Source organism: Zootoca vivipara, chromosome Z1 (assembly GCF_965207765.1).
Source record: "Zootoca vivipara chromosome Z1, rZooViv2.hap1.1, whole genome shotgun sequence".
Lineage (NCBI taxonomy): Eukaryota > Metazoa > Chordata > Lepidosauria > Squamata > Lacertidae > Zootoca > Zootoca vivipara.
Window position 1 is genome coordinate 1,108,631 of NC_142583.1, and position 17,777 is coordinate 1,126,407.

General features: G+C 45.0%; 1 long non-coding RNA gene across 1 annotated transcript; it reads right to left on the reverse strand.

The window, feature by feature from the left end:
* Positions 1-844: 844 nt before the first annotated feature.
* On the reverse strand, positions 845-16,904 carry LOC148687253 (uncharacterized). The gene is made up of 2 exons (XR_015947841.1): positions 16,833-16,904; positions 845-4,024 (listed from the first exon to the last, which is right to left on the reverse strand). It is a non-coding gene; the product is annotated as an uncharacterized LOC148687253 (long non-coding RNA).
* Positions 16,905-17,777: the final 873 nt, after the last annotated feature.

Genomic DNA, 17,777 nt, shown 5'->3' on the forward strand with positions numbered 1-17,777 from the left:
GGAGAGGAACAAAATCAGATGATATGAGCACAGGACAGCAGTGCACAAATTTGCATGACCCTCTCAACCTCTGCTCATTCCTCTGAACTACAATGCTTGGAGACAACAATCTAGCAAGTCACATTGATCCTCCTCTACATTTCTTTCTACTTTCACAATGGCCGCAGTGCCCTGAGCCCTGACCCTGCCTGCCTCCGAGCCACTTTCACACCTGTAGTGCCTCCAATGTGTGAAAAGTGGATTTGTGCACATTTTATTTTAAAAAGCCAACCCTCTGCAAAGCTGCTTTGGAGACAATTTGGTGCAGGTTAGGTACTGCCACTTACCCTTGTCTGCTCCCATCAACCCCAGGAGATGTGGCTTTTCCTGATCTAATTGGGCCATCAGGCGACTGTTACACACACTTGCAGGTAATGTACAATTCAGGCCTTCTGTTCACATCTGTGCAGGGCCTACAAAGGTTCCCCCTTCACTTCTTAATGGCTCTCACACATTTTTTTCCCTTCCAGCAAAGTCAGAGGGGGATATCTCCTCCTGATTCCTATAATGTGGACTCACAGTCATGCGGGTCAAAGAGGAGAGCAAACAGGCCCATGGAGAAAGCGAGCTATGAGATGGTTTCACCATGTAAAAACCAAAGAAACTGCACAGGGAACTGCCTTGTAAGCCCAGGCATGGCATTCCCTACAATCTTCAGTGGCATTGGCCCCCTCTTGCACCCACAGGACACAGCAGAACCTGACATTTGTCCATACTGAAATTCATTTTGTTAGCTTGCACCCAGTTCTCCAATCTGTTAAGGTCATTTCAAATTCTGATTCTGTCTTCTGCAGCATTAGCTATAATAATAATAATAATAATAATAATTTATTATTTATACCCCGCCCATCTGGCCGGGTTCCCCCAGCCACTCTGGGCGGCTTCCAAAAGAACAGAAATTCTAAAATACAAAAATCCATCAAACATTAAAAGCTTCCCTAAACTACCTTAGCTACCAGCCCCAGTTTGCTGTCATCTGCAAATTGGTTTAGCATCCCCTCAATTCTTTCATCCAAGTCATTTATAAAGATGTTGAACAACAACAGGCCCAGGTCACAACCCTTTGTCACCCCACTTGTCACTTTTTTCCAAGATGACGAGGAACCATTCATGAGTATTGGGTTCCGTCAGTCAACCAACTACAAATCCACCTTACAGTTACCTCATTCAACCCACATTTATCAGCTTCCCTGCGATAATATTTATGGGGGACTTTCTCAAAAGCCTTACTGAAATCAAGATACACTATGTCCACAGCATTCCCCTGATTCACCAAACTCCATAATAAAAGAAATGAGATTTGTTTTTTAAAAATCAATGTCCAACTTCAAAAAAAAACAAAAAAAATGGTCCAACTCTTATTTGAAAGCGTAATTAAACTAGCAGGGAGTACTCAGCACTGTCTGAGAAATTTAAGAAAGCAATAAATATTGTGATTTTTACATGGATCATATAATTTGTGAGTTTTGACCTGTGATGCCAAAAATCAGATGATTTCACACTCAAGTCACATTTTGGTCTGCAATCTTGATTCAAAAATAGTGCCTGGTATCTGAACATCAATGAAGACTGCTACCCCCAGCTTGGAAACCCTTGTGCCCAGTTTGGCCATGAAGTTTTGAGAGGTAACCAAACCTAGGCCAAAAACAATGGTGAAGTCATTTTTGTTTGCCATGTTGAATCAAAATGGTGCCTGGTGTCCACACCTTTGATGATGACCTTGACCCGCTTCTCAGGAGCCTTCATGCAGAGTTTGGCAATGATATCTCAAGAGGTGTCCGAACATATAGAGAGCAGACAAACCACTTTCCACAATGTATAGTAAATGCTGTTTGTTCAGAAGATACAAATATATTCAGGTATTTGTACTTCCTTTTTTTAAAACTACTATTTTGAAAGATTACCTTAAAACACTGCCCCAAAAATCCAACTTTAAACTATAATTTTAGAAAGTTATTTTAAAAATTGAACATCCCCCTCCCCTAGTGGACAGAGAAGATCCTTACACAGGGTAACTGAATAGAGACAATCCAGCCAGCAAGCCTCCTCCAAGGGGTCTTGTAAATTACAAATTAAAATAACTATTGCCACGCTTACACTGTGTTTATAGGTTAATAAACTGTGCTTTGTGAATGACGAGACGCTGACTCGGGAAGAGATTTCTAACCAAGCGTCATTCATCACCGGGTGCATTGGCTTGAAAAGCGTCGTCATGGCTCTCGCTGTGGGAGCCTTTTTCATTTTCATTGCCTGATTGGAAATGCAAGTCTGGAGGTGGGGGGGGGAGGCTTCCTCTCTCCTCTCTGCATTAGCACAGCCCTGGGAGGTTATTTAAAATGGCAACTTCAAAGCAGGTATGTGATCTTTCTGTTTATTGCTGCAGGAGCTTCATTTCACTCACTAATGTAGAAAAGCACTATGAGTCAGAAAGGAACATGACAGATAAGAGCGTCGGCAGAGATCCAGCCAGCTCAAGGTTGCTTCATAAACTATGATTAACTGGCCCGCTGCTGTTGCAAATGAGCCCACATGTGCCTGTAGACGCTGGAGCAAGTCCCTCCCCACATTAGGGATGTTGCTGGTTCAGCATACAAATTTGTTAGGCTTGTTGTCAGGAGTATGGGCAGGAGTCAGGCTCTGGGGCCTGTAGTGCTTTGCAGAACTGGGGCATGCCTCAGCTTGTGCTGGAGAAGCAAGGCGCGGCCACACAGGTGAAGTCCTCAGCTTGTGTTGGAGAGGCAAGGAGTAGTCACCCAGGTGAGGCCACTTGAGATCTCACTGCACCTGGTGGCAGGAGCTGGGAGGGATAAAAGCCCAGCATTTCCCTTCAGCTCTTTGCCACAGCAACGCTATCCCTGCCTGGTTGCATCTGGCCTCCTGCTCCTTGGACCCTTGCCTTGCTGCCGCCTTGCTTCTTGTTCCTGGATCCTCCGCCTTGCTCCTTGCTCCTTGGACCCTTGCTTCGCCTTCGCCTTGCTCTTGCCCCGTGGACCTTCGCCTTGCTTCTTGTTCCTGGACCCTTCGCCTTGCTCCTTGGACCCTTGCTTCGCCTTTGCCTTGCTTTGTGTCCCGTGGACCTTCGCCTCTGCCTTGCTCCTCGACCCTGCTTCTTCACCACCATCTTGCCTCTGGTCCTGACACCCGCCGACTGGACCGTGACACTTGTAATGGTCGGCTGTGTGACAAGGCAAGGGCCATTTCCTCGTGAAGTCCTTTCACTGACCCTGGTGGTCTGAGGAGGTTCTGACCCTGCCTGGCTTGGGTCCTCCAGACCCTTGGGACTCTGATGAGGCCACATGTAAGGCACACCCTCCTCCCGTGCTTTGGCCAACTAGACTGTGTCCTTGGGCAGTGGCAATGCTTGGGATCTGAGTCTGTGTGTAGAAAGCTGTGGCATGTAACAGAGGGATGAGCAGCATGTGTTGGTCCTCCTCTCACTTGCTTTGAGGAAATGCAGCCCTTAGGTAAGGTTGTAAAAAAGTTCTTTTTCACGGGGTAGCCAGCTGCTCTCACCTAGTGTAGAATGATGGTGGGTCGCTATGAGCTGCATGGCAGCCCAAGCAGATTTGGGTTTGATAAATATATTCTCTTTGTTGTACAATAACACAAGAGAACAAATACAGCGTCGTAGTCAGTGTAAACCTTACCCGTTGAAACTAGTAGACGTGTCTAAGTTAGGACTATCAAGTTCAGTGCTCCTTCGCCAAGTGAAACTGAATACAATCCATAGCTTTTAGGAGTTCCTCTGTTTGGCTGGCTATAACAAGCCCAGAGGGATCATTCCATCTTCCTTCTCCATCTGAAGGGGATCAACAAATGAGTCTGTTTTCCTCACATGCAAAAGAAATTTACTCTCCCTGTTGAGGGTTGTGATTTATTCAAAGGAAAGTATCACTTTAATTAGACTCCACTGTCTCAAAATCCTTTCTGAAGCAAGTGCGTCAGTTCTCTTCCATTAACTGCCACGTGATGTTGGGTCAGGGAACTGCAAAAGAAACCGACAAGGCAGGATATTAGAGAGAAGAGAGCCCACCACCCAGAATCAACTTGACATCAAAGACCCTCCTGCCATTGATGGAATCATGTTTCATTCAGTTTGAGTAATCTTTTCCCAGTTAGCAACAGAAAATCAGGTATTTTGTAGTTTATCATAATCATGTTATCTTCTAATATACGATATTTTTGTGCGCCAGGCAAAAACATTAATTTTTAACCAGGCCTTTGGCTTCTACTGATCCAGGGCCTTTTAGTGTGGGTGAGATGGTTTTAAAATATATGTATTTTCTTTTTCTTTTTATAAGTTGCTTTGAGTTGCCTGTGGGGAAAAACAACATGACTAGTAAATTTAATACTAATCACATTGCCTGTCTCTACCACTGCCTTCTACATGCCAGTGAGCCTTACTAAGAATTCCTAGGAAGGCTGCCTTAACCACAGTTAAGTCCAAGAACACCTGGGAGCCAAACGGTCAGGGATAGGCTGCTCTAACCACATTAGCTTTTGACCTGGATTAAAGTCTGCAAATTAAAAGGGGAATCCCAAGGTGGGATTCAGCTCTGGAAGAATTGAGGCGGAAAGAAACTCTGAAAAGTCTCCCATTTTGTTTCCTGGCTGTGGGATTCTATTTGCCACCCTTGCTGGGCTGTCTTTGAAGCTGTCTCCTGGGAAAATTCCCAAAAGATGGGCGTCCACATCAGGAAACAATGAGGGGCTGCTTTGCTCCAAATCTAGCCACCCATCTATTTTAAAGTTTGATCAGACAGCTGGGAAGGGTGTTCTCAGCCTGCAACAAGCAGTGTTCTAATAGCTGGTGGAGATGAAAAACAAAATGCAAATTCAACAAGTGAATATTCATAAGCTGAAACTTCACAAGACCACTTTATATTTAGAATTCTATGCTCCAGGGTGCACCTCAAAAAATTGGTAAGGGTTTCCACTTTTGTTTTTAAGGGAATCTTTCTAGACAGAGATAAGCAAGAAAAGCCACTTCATTTCAGAGATGGGAGAAAAACAGCAAAGCCAGAGAGGTTTCTAGTTGCTTTGGACTTGCTTGTATTGATAGGCAACTGGGATCGTTTCCTCCCTCCACAGCAGAGCCTTGCAGCAAATGAAGTGGGATAGTATCAATGCTGAAACTTGATTCTATGGTTGTGCATCTGTATTTTGGCCACTGAGAAATCACTGTAACTTGGGGACAGGGTTCAGCTTTCACTGTTGTACATGTATCTTAATTATGCAGGGAAATTTAATCAAGGTCACATTGCAGCATTGGTTCTGTAGTGTTTACTTCCAGAAATGTAGGAGTAGAATATAGGGTTGTATGCATTATTAATCATACTCGGAGCAGACTCACTGGAATTAAAAAGACACAACTAGCAGAGGTCCATTAATTTCAATGGGTCCACTCTGAGTAGAGTTTACTTGGATACAACCCATAGCTAAAAAAAAATTTTAAAAAAGAATATCCCCCCCCCCCAAAAAAAATTAACTGTATTTTCCACATATATACCTGGAATGGATTCACTGGTTCTACATGAGAAATGCAGCACAACCCACGCTGCAATGTAACTTCAATCCAATGAGTTCATCTAAAAGTGCCCATGCCACAATAATCATTTTGAAAACTACATTACTGTAGAATGGAAACATCCTGGATGAACATGGAACAGGATTTTGATAAGGCAGTCAGGATTGTCAAGGTCATGCCTGGGACACAACACAAGCAAAACTCAGTTGTTGTTATTAGTGGCAGATGCTCTGCCTTTTCTCACTGTGTCTCTATTCCTATTGTCCAAGTGGATTAGGGAACAAGATCTACTTTATCCTGCTGCTCATTTCCATCGGGGATGTGCATCATGTATCTTAGAAACAAAATTTATGTTACAACTTTCTCCAGTATTGAAGCAACTTGGTCAATTTGATGGCTATAAAGTGAGAATGACTGCCTCAAAATAAGGGTCTGTGTGGGAAGGGGGTTTCTCTCTGTGGACAATGTATCCGTCTCTGGTAAGAATGACTCAAAGCAAACCAAGGTGACATTTGCACACATCTGCTTGGGAGTTGCATTTCAGGGAGATATTGCAGGTGGGAGCTGCAATGAAACCTTTCCAGGAGACACCCTCTTGCTCAGGGGGCTGGACAACCAACCATTCCCCCTCCCCTTCTTTATGCTGCTTTTGGATTTCTATCTTTGATAGTATTTTTAATGTGAGTTTTTGTTCTCTCTTCTTGACACGTTTTCTGTTTTGTGTTTCTCATTCTAAGCACTCTTCTGGTCAGAAGAGCCTGGTGTAGATGTTTATTTGCTTACTTCCCATCCTCCTAGTTCACTGTTGGAGATGGTGGATTCATTCATGTGCAGCCCTTGGTGTGATGAATCACTGAACTGCAGTGGCAGACTCCTTAGTCAACTACCTTCAGGACCTGGGCTGGCTCCACCCACTCAGGCAGGCCATTGGATGCTCCCGGGCAGGAAATAGTGCATAAGAGGACTTCCTGGTCCAGCTGAGCTTTGCTGGAGCAACAAAGGCTTCTTGAGATCTCTCCTGTATCACTGGTTGTTCTTTGGTCCTTCCTCTTGGCTTGTTCTTCATCCCTGACTTTGTGGGATATACCCAGCCTCATATGACCAACATGCTTAACTCGAATTAATGCATGAAGGGGTTAAGACCATAGTAGAATCATAGAATCATAGAGTTGGAAGAGACCACAAGGGTCATCCAGTCCAACCCCCTGCCAAGCAGGAAACACCATCAAAGCATTCTTGACATATGCCTGTCAAGCCTCTGCTTAAAGACCTCCAAAGAAGGAGACTCCACCACACTCCTTGGTAGCAAATTCCACTGTCGAACAGCTCTTACTGTCAGGAAGTTCTTCCTAACGTTTAGGTGGAATCTTCTTTCTTGTAGTTTGAATCCGTTGCTCCGTGTCCGCTTCTCTGGAGCAGCAGAAAACAACCTTTCACCCTCTTCTATATAAATAAAAAAATTCCTTCAGTAGCACCTTAAAGACCAACTAAGTTTTTATTTTGGTATGAGCTTTCGTGTGCATGCACACTTCTTCAGATACACAAAGAAGAAGTATCTGAAGTATCTTGGTATCTGAAGAAGTGTGCATGCACACGAAAGCTCATACCAAAATAAAAACTTAGTTGGTCTTTAAGGTGCTACTGAAGGAATTTTTTTATTTTACTTCGATCCAGACCAACACGGCTACCTACCTGTAACCTCTTCTATATGACATCCTTTTATATATTTGAACATGGCTATCATATCACCCCTTAACCTTCTCTTCTCCAGGCTAAACATACCCAGCTCCCTAAGCCGTTCCTCATAAGGCATTGTTTCCAGGCCTTTGACCATTTTGGTTGCCCTCCTCTGGACACGTTCCAGTTTGTCAATATCCTTCTTGAACTGTGGTGCCCAGAACTGGACACAGTACTCCAGGTGGGGTCTGACCAGAGTGTAAGCTGTAAGCTGTCCTGCCAGTCTTAGCTAGGTCACAATCCCTCACCTTGGGTGGAAGAGCTACCAAACTCTTTTTTCTCCCACTTTCCACCTTCCTTCTACCATATGAACCCTAGTAAGGATGTCTTAGCTGGATGCTCCTAGGCCGTGTGGCTTTAGCAAGCCATCTTTGTGTTTCTATACAAATAATTTAGAAACTCTTATCACTTTTGAAACTAGGCTATACTGTCTGTCTTTTCTTGCTGCTGTATAGAAAAGCACATGAATCTGTCCTTGGAAGTAAACTGTTTTTAACTTGCTAAACATGTGGTCTCTTTCTATGCTAAAGGAAGTGGGAAACTTTGGGAAAGACTTACCAGAACAGTCCTCTTATTCTTTAACCAGATTACCAAAACAAAACCAAAAAAACCACCAATGGACTTCTGGTCTACTCTTTGCTCCTTTCTCCTTGTTGGTCTAGCCTAGGCCTCTTCAGTCCTGATTTTGGCTTGTTGCTTTATCCATGGAGTTGGTCCTCCTGACTTCCCCTTCAGTCTTTGCCACTGGACACTGGCTGGCCCCTTAGCTCATGGGTCACGCTGTTTCTGCCCTGAAAAGTGTGAGGCAGGCACAGCTATCATTGCCTGAGCAAAGAGCCTTCCTTGCAGCTTCTGCTGAAAGCAGGCAGGATGGAGTGGACCTGTGGGTCCTCCTCCTCCATCAGCTGGCCCTGGCCCTGAATAATGGTACCTCTGCAGCATCTAAAAAAGGATGGTGCGCATAGCACATCTTCCTCTGTGATCAAAAGCCGCCATCAGAGCTTTGCCCAATATTTCTGCAGAACGGCAGCCGGAGCATTTGGGAAAGGCAGAGGCTCCTTCTCCCTCCACAGTGGCCCAGTGCTGAGCACCACTGGAAGAGCAGAATCACCCTGTCCCTAGGCTAGGCCTGCTCAACCAGGGATGCACCAAGTGAAAGGCAGCCCCCACCTATATTCTGGGATCTGCTTGATAAACACACAGGATGTTTACACAAGCATTTATTAAATCCCCTCACCTGCCCAGATGCAATGCCAATAAAGCCAAATTCGAAAACAGCACGGCAGTCGTGCAAACAACACCAACAGTGTGAAGCAAATGAAAAAGGGGAGACCCAGGGCCAGTCAGCAGGCCCACCACCCCCACCCAAATTCTTACTCAAGTTCCAGAAAGGGGCAACTAGCAGAGCCCAGGCTGCAAAGGGCTGGTAGGTTGGGCACCAAAGGGAAGAAGAGGGACGAGTGTAGGGCAGAGGCAGCTTAAGTAGCCTGGTCCTCACCTGTTCCCCTTTCGACAAAACGCTCCACGTGACAAGCCAGGTCACACCCTCATTCAATGCAATAGTGCTGATCACTTGCTGGCTCTCTCTCTCTCTGCACATGTTGCCCCTTTGGTGATCTATAGCTATATCTCTATCAGTTTCACTGGTTCAAGTGGGAAGATGAAAAAGGCCTTGCAGTGTTGCAGAATGCCTAAATAAATAAATAAATTTTATGTCTATCCTGCCCATCTGGCTGGGTTTCCCCAGCCACTCTGGGCGGCTTTCAACAGAACATTAAAAACAGAATAAAACTTCAAACATTAAAAAATTCCCTAAACAGGGGAACATCTGATGGGAGGGTGTTTCACAGTGCAGGTGCCACTACCAAGAAGGCCCTCAGAGCTGGACCTCAGTGTCCGGGCTGAATGATGGGGGTGGAGACGCTCCTTCAGGTATACTGGACCAAGGCCATTTGGGGCTTCAAAGGTCAGCACCAACACTTTGAATTGTGCTTGGAAACGTACTGGGAGCCAATGTAGGTCTTTCAGGACCGGTGTTATATGGTTTCGGCAGCCACTCCCAGTCATCAGTCTAGCTGCTGCATTCTGGATTAGTTTTAGTTTGAGTCACCTTCAAAGGTAGCCCCACATAGAGCGCATTGCAATAGTCCAAGCGGGAGATAACCAGAGCATGCACCACTCTGGAGAGACAGTCTGCAGGCAGGTAGGGTCTCAGCCTGCGTACCAGATGGAGCTGATAGACAGCTGTCCTGGACACAGAATTGACCTGCGCCTCCATGGACAGATGTGAGTCCAAAATAACTCCCAGGCTGCGCACCTAGTCCTTCAGGGGCACAGTTACCCATTCAGGACCAGGGAGTCCCACCTCCCTGCAGAGGGGAAGGGTTGTGGAGAAGTCCAGTTGCACCAGGAAGTGATCTGACCATGGCACTTCTTTTGTTTCACTTTTACTTAGTGTCAGATCACCCACATTCATAGAGGTAAACACTAGGTGTATGGCAGGTCCGTGACTATGAGTTGGGCCAAACCTATTCAGGGACAATCCCATGGAGGCCATGCTTTCCACGAAGTCCTGAGCGGCCCCTTGTAAGGTCGCATCAGCATGGATGTTAAAATCCGCTAGGACAACCAAACTAGGTGTCTCCAGGAGAACATCCATCATAACCTGAAGCAGCTCAGGCAGGGAATCCTTGGTGCAGCAGGGAGGTCGGTACACCAAAAGGAATCCTGTACTGCCCCTATTGCCCAACTTCCAGAACATGCACTCAGAGAACTGGGTCTTCCCAATAGGATGCCTGGTGCAAACTAATGACTTCCTAAAAATCACTGCAACCCCCCTCCCCGCCCACAAGGCCTGGGTTGCTGTGTGTAAGAGAAACCTGGTGGACAAGCAGCAGCTAAAACAGGCTTCATCTGCTTCATCCAACCAGGTCTCTGTTACACATGCCAGGTCAAGTCCTCCATCCACGATCAAGTCATGGATGGCAGTGGTCTTATGAATCATTGACCTGGCATTGCACAGCAGCACCTTCAGGTCATGTGGGTATCCCTTGCTGATTCCAGTATCCATCCGGTCAGGACCAGACCCGGAGGCAGGGATAGTCCTCAGACGACAACTAAACCTGCCTCCTTGGTAATGACATGGTCTGGTCTTAGCGTAACTCCTCCTCCTACCTACCCATCAACCTTAATACCACGTGTCACTGTGTCTTTATTTATTGCGGGGGGCGGGTCCTCGAACCGCAAGTCTCCCACCCCACAGTTTTTTTGGGGGGGGTGTTGATGTTTATGTCTAAGGAGAGGGAAGGGAAGGATGGGTCTCATTTGAAATACGCTTAAGCAGCAGATCTATTTCTGCCGTGTGCACACCTTTGGCAGCTGCCACAGGCCCTCCAGGGAACTGGCAAAGTTATTTATTGTCTTTCCCTCTTATCAGTAAACTTATTTCCCTATTTCCTGCACAGATAAAGATCTCGGCTCAGTGTAGGTTTGCCTCGGGACTTTTTGCCTCACATAGAAATTGGTCCCAGAGAGAGGAGGAAGCATTGCTACAGGGAAGTTGAGGGATTTCTTTGGGGTTCCCCCCCTTTCCTTTTTATTCATTTCATAGAAGGGAGAATAATTTGAGTTACATTCCCCCCCCGGGTGTTTTGTCTTGATTCCACCCATTTCAGTCTGTAGTGACTAAATTTTAATCTCTGTTGGTTTGCTAATAACAGCTTTTTAAAAAAGATATCCAAAGGAGAAACCAGCAAAACAAGATGACACAAAGGTTTGTCAAAAGCAACCGCATTTAAAATTAATACAATGGATGCAGTAGTCTATTATTTTAAAATGGCTCAATAGAATAAAATGTCCTTGTTAATCCATAGAAATGATGCACCAAATAAAAACAAAATTGCCCTTGAGTTAATCCCTTGCTCCCTCTGGGGCCAAACTAGATAATGGCCTTTTTCATGTATCCTGCCAAACCATGGTTTAGTGTGAACGTGCAAGCATGCAAACTCTGGGAAAAGATTTTGTGGTTGCTTTGCTTCTGTCTTCCCATTCTGCTGCTGTTCCATGCTGAGCCAAGCAAAGCCATGGCTTGGCTTATAGCATGTTGTCTGAACTCATGATTCAGCTCTCTCCCCTCACCTCAAGCTGTAATCAAGGTTTCTTGCATGGTTTTCGTCTGATGGTTTGTCTGGGAGAGCTAAGTCCTCCTGTCTAAACAATAGGCTAAGCCTCACCATCCTTTTACCCAGCACAGCAGCAACATGATCAAGGATCAAAGCAACTGCAACTCAGGAGCCCGCAAACTCATGGGTTCACGCTAAGCTACGGTTAGCCGCCCAAGTAGCTGAGGCAACCCAGGCAGATGGGTGGGGTGCAAGTAATAAACGATTATAGTTATTATTATTAGGAACCGCTACAGCGGGAAGGTAAACGGCGTTTCCATGTGCTGCTCTGGTTTGCCAGAAGCGGCTTTGTCATGCTGACCACATGACCTGGAAGCTATACGCCGGCTCCCTCGGCCAATAATGCGAGATGAGCGCGCAACCCCAGAGTCGGTCACGACTGGACCTAATGGTCAGGGGTCCCTTTACCTTTACCTTTTTATTATTAGGCTTAGCATGATGTGCAAAACAGGCCAGTGTCTGAGCAGAAATGTGGGCCAAACCTTTACTTATATAGACATGAATGGATTCCTTGGCCCAACTGCCCCCTTGAGTGCTTCAGGGGATTTGAATCTGTGACTTCCCAATCCTAGTTCAGCATTCTCCAAGGGTAGGGCTCCCATGACCCTGGTGGTTTTTGAGGCCTCCAGCTCCCTGTTGGGATATCACCATTGGGAGGTCCAGCCAGCAGCTCCCTCTTCTCCTCGGTCACTGTGATTCCCAGCTTGAAAGGCGACTCAGGGTCTCAGCAACCTGAGCACGCAATCGGCAGAGATGCCCACGCAGTTTCAGCGGAGACGATAAGGCAGCAGAGAGGCATTTTTAAGTGGTTTATTTACAGCTATATTACAGCATGAAGAGAGAGCGAACGATGCTTTCTCTCTTCCATCAGATCAAACAGTACAGAACAGAACTGAAAGTACAAACGGAAATGCCTAGACATGTGATATATATCAGCAGCAACATGCCTAAGCCTTAAGGTGGAACTGAATCTCCTGACACTCCCGCCAGCCCAGCCTGCATGGCCAACGAACAGGGATGAGGGAGCTGTAGTCCAACATCTGGAAGTCCAGTTTCCCTCTTGCTGGTATTCTTAACATTCAGGTGGGTTTTTAAAAAGAAGCATTCCCATTGAGCTGGGTGTCAGCCTTGAAATTATTACTCGCTGAGGGTATGAGGCAGTTTTTAGATATCCTTCATGTTTTCCAATGATTTTAATTGTTTTAAATATGCTTGCAATTTATTTTCATGGTCATGTTATTACATTTTTCTTGTTTGCAAGCCATGGGCTCCTTTGGGGGGGGGGGCGAAGGAACAGAACTACTTCCTCTTCCTCCTCCTCCTCCCCATCCTTTTAGGGATATATTCTTCAAGTTCTCTTTGCCTCTTGCATCCACATAAGCCCTCCTGTTAGGTTTAGATCACCCATCCATCACATAGGGGAGAATCCCCTTGGGGGTCTGCATATTAACACTGCTTTATTCCTCCCCTCCCCCTTTTATTTATTTTATTTTATTTTTCCAATACATATGAATACAAAAACTTTCCAGCCGAGATACAAAGTCAACTTATAAAATACATTAAACTTATAACTTCCCCTTCCCCAACCCCCTTCTTTTCCTTTCTCACTTTTTCCACCTTTGATACTATTTAAACCAAATGTTTTAAAACAACAATAACAAATGTACTAAACAATAATTTGAATGCAATAAACAATATATTTTTACTGTATCTAAATGTCTGAGTCGTTTTTTCTTTTACTTTTTCCTCTACAGTGAGAGTAGGGGAAGGAAGAGAGCTATTCAATGTCCTCTATACTTATTTTTAATTCACCTAACGGACTTCCTGATGTATGTTTTTGTATTAAAGATGAATGTACATAACACAGTATAAATCTCTGTAGCAATTTTCTAATACCTTCTTACCTCCTAATGTACCAAACTTCAATTCTAGATCTTATCTTTTCCCAATATTCTTCAAATTCAGTCGAATATTAACATAGGCAGTGCACCTTTGCTGTACTTTTGAACATATATTTTATACCTTTCCCAATTTTCTGCAAATTTTTGTTTTGATTTGCCCCTCAAATTATTTGTTAAATAAGCCATTTCTGCCAATTCTTGCACTTTCCCTTGCCACTCCGTTACTGTAGGGACCTCCGTTTCCTTCCATCCTTTAGCAATCAATAGCCTTGCCGCAGCTGTTGCGTACAGAAATATTTCTTTTCTTGAATTAGGTATTTCTTTTCCAACTATACTTAATAAGAACACCTCTGGGTTTTTTGGGAATGTTATTCCTAATTTTTTTTATTTCATCATAGATTAGACCCCAAAATATTTTGATCTTCCCACAAGTCCACCCCATGTGGTATAAATCACCATTATTCCCCCCGCACCTCCAGCACGTATTTGCTAAATTTTTGTATATCTTTGCGAGTCTGGAGGGGGTTAGGTACCATCGATGTTGTATTTTTAGCATATTCTCTCTGTTATATATTTTCCACAGGTGTTCCCAACTGGCCATCATTATAGGGCGTCCAATGTCTTGCGCCCATCTTATCATATTTACTTTCACCGTTTCCTCCATCACCTCAAATTCTAGGAGGAGCCTGTACATTTTTGATATTATTTTTGTTTTATTATTTATTAGTTCCGTTTCCAATTTTGATGGTTGTTTTTCAAATCCTATTTTTTTATCTTCTTTGAACATGTCGTGAATTTTATAGTATTCCAACCAGGTTGAAAAATAATTTCTCACCTCTTCATATTTTTTAATTCTTATTTGGCCGTCAACTTCCGTTAATATGTTGTTGTAAGTTGTCCAACTCCCTTTCATATTCTTTTTTTTTAACAGTGATTGCTTCTAAGGAGGATAACCATCTTGGTGTCTTGGGTTCTAAAAACCGTTTGTATTTTCCCCATACCTTGAATAGGGAGTATCGTACTATATGGTTAGTAAAACCTTTATGGGCCTTAGTCTTCCCATAGTTTAAATACGCATGCCCATAGCTGCCAAGTTCCAGGTAGAAAAATAAGGGATCGGTGCTGGCGCTGCCCGATTTAGATGCTTGTGCTGTGATTCCTGCACTGGAGGGGGTTGGTCTAGAGGACCCTTGGGGGTTCCCTTCCAACCGTCCTGTTCTGTGATACTGTGATTAAAATACTCCAAGAAATAAATAAACGGGCTTCTCTGTGGCAGTCATTGGAAAGGGCTCGGGGGGGGGGGCATCCCACAGAAAGTTTGGTATGTGCCCTGCGAAACCACCCTCTAGCCTTCAGGTTTATTTTATTTTAATTTACTACAATCGATTGTAAAATAACAACAGCAACAACCTCAAAGCAGTTTACAAAAGGATAAAACAAGAAAATTAAGGGGGGGGGTTCAAAACTTTAAAACGTAAAAAAAATTAAAATACTAAAATAGATTGAATTTCACATCCACTTTATTGGATATTCCCTGGTTCTAGTACTCTATTACGAGAAGGGGGAAAAAATCTCTTCATTCCCACCCACAATTACTTACCTTTTTCCTAAAAATTAAAATGCCCCAGATTTTGGAACATTTCCTCATAGGGGAATTGCTTCAATCCCCGGATCATATTGATTATCCACCCACCCACCCATAATGTGATTCTCTGCCATGGCAATAGGTATTGTGAGGGACAAGCGATACAGGGAAGTCCCTCCCATCTTAAGTTCCAGCCCATCCCCAAGCGCTGGAGAGAGCAAGGAGAGCTCTGCCTCCAGCGGAGAGTCAGGAAGTAGTGTCCGAGGCTCAGGCAAGGTTGCGGAGCCCATGCCCCAGGTGGGACAGGAAGATGGGAGCAGGGGGGGAAGGCCAATTCCCCCAACTCCGGAATTGCGACGCAAACGTAGGGGGAAGAGGTTGGGTCTCCCAAAGCTTCTATGCTGGAGGAAAACGCGCCAATTGCCATTCGGAGGTTCTGACACCTCACCTTAAGGATGTATATTAACCGCTCTGAACACTGTAAATAATCAGCACTTAATAAAAGCCTAAAAAGACCATGCTGGAGTCGTTACTCTAGAGTAGCCACATCAGGCCCTCTGACAGGTATGCTCTCAAGAGACCCAACCTTCAGCAATGTAGCCTGTCAGTTTTGTTCAGTGTACATGCTGTCAATTAATGGGGTCCAGGGGGGGGGGCACACAATGTCCTCTGCCATGTTACCTGATAAACTACAAATATGGTACTCACAGGTACATGATCCACTGAGTCAACCATTCATCCTATTATTTAATGTAAACTGCTTAGCTGCTTGTTTATGGGAGGGAGTTGTCTTATACTAAGTCCACTGGTCAATCTTGTTTAGTATTGTCTACACTGACTGGCAGCCGCTTTCCAGAGTTTCTGACTCTACCTGGGCATGCCTGCAACTGAACCTGAGGCAATGCAGGGCAGCTATGGCTATACTGAGCTACAGCCCAGAAAGCATAAACCAGGAACAGAGGAGCAATTGCAGTAAGAAAGGACAATAACAGTTTGCTATAATTTGGCAAGCTTTGGCTACCTAAACCAGCTCAAGAGAGTGGCTTGCAAAAGGCACCTTTTGTTTATTTGAAAGCAAAGAATGTCACGGATTTGCAAGATGCAAATTGAATCCCTGCCCCCAGGCAAATCTATTGTACTTGGGGTGCAAATTGTATTTGAGCTCACAGCTCCTTCTTTTATATGGCTGGGCACAGGAGGAGGTGCTGCTAAAAAGATATATTAAAAAGCAAAACTTTTGAGGCCATTTATCGTAATAATTTTCACAACTTGCCAGATGGAAGTGAACCGGCCAGCCGCTGGGGAGGGGTGTGTGTGTGAGAGAGAGAGAGAGAGAGAGAGAGGCAGAGAGAGAGAGAGTGCCCATGCCTGTAAGGGAAGCGCGTCCTCCTGCAATCTCTTTCCCAAAGTTGCAGGACGGAGAATGACCTCATCCCTTGCCAGAAAGGGGGGGGGGGTCCAGCCAGGATCAGGCTGTGTAAAGCGAGGATTCCTTTATCAGTGTCTATGCAGCGAACTGCATAAATTAATGCGAATACTGCCTTCTCTCTCCCCTTTCCCTTTTGGCTGAGAGAGAGAGGGGAGAGAGGCAAAGCAAAGGAAAACAAAGCGCCACACAGGCGTCTGACCCCCACCGCTTGCAGCCTCTGGTAGGGAACTGCCTCTTTCCCCGCCGGGAAAGGAGCGAGCTGCAAGCGGATTAATTTGTCAGTATGCAGCAGCTTTAGAGAGAATGCCTTCTTCAGCGAATGTTGGGGCTAGTTTTTTGTTTAAGAGAGAGGAGCTATGCTAAGAGGGGGCTGTAGAGAGGAGCAGCCCACTCATAAATCATTTGCAGTACAGTAAATCATTTATTTTTTTACCTCAAAGCGCCGACAAGCTCAATCTGTTTCCTCCCTCACCTCACTCTGCAAACAGCGGAGCTAAAGCCTCCCGCCCTCCTCCGCCCGCCCTGAGGCTGTAATAAGCAAGAGAGGGGAGCGGCCACCCCGCTTCACAATAAGAGTCTCCCTCCGGCCAGCCCAGAGCCATGCAGCTTGCCCAGGCATGCCTGGATTCGCCGAGGGAGGCACGGAGAGGCACCTCTCCCTGCTTCTGCTGCTGCCTGTCTCTGACATCAGCAAATACAGGCAAATACGGGGTATTTCGCCATACGGGAGGAGGGCGGGAGTCAGTTTTAAAATCGGGGTTTTCCCGGTGAATACGGGAGACTTGGAAGCTATGCGCATGCCACCCAAATCGAGTGTCATGCCCTTCTAAATCCAATAGTTCTATGTTATTTAGGAGAAACAATTACTTTAACCAGGACAAGCTTGCAGCTTTGTAATATGTCTTTAAGTCCGAACCCTTCTCTTTCTTTGGTATCGATCAGCACTTTATGTTTTATTTGAGGTCGTTTCCCTGACCATATGAATTTTGAATTTTCCTTTTGCCAGTTATCTATCGAGTCCATTTTTCTTATAATTGGTATGGTTTGAAACAAAAAGAGGAGTTTGGGTAGGATGTTTAGTTTTGCTGCTGATATTCTACCTAGAAAAACACCGCTTTATTCCATTGGCCTGAAATAAAAATCTAAGAAATAAGTAAATGTAAAAGGTTCCAGGAAGGCATAAACACAAGGCCTGCACACCAGTTTCCCTACCCTGTCCTCACTTCACTTCAGTTTCAGAAAGGGGCCACTCCACAGAAACTCCAGGTTGCTCCTTAGACTCCCTTGAGTTTGAAAAAACAGCTTGGGGAATGCGGCATGAAAGCTTGATGAAAGGAAAGCATTGCTGGCAGACAGAAGCCTTTCTCTCCCCCCCCTT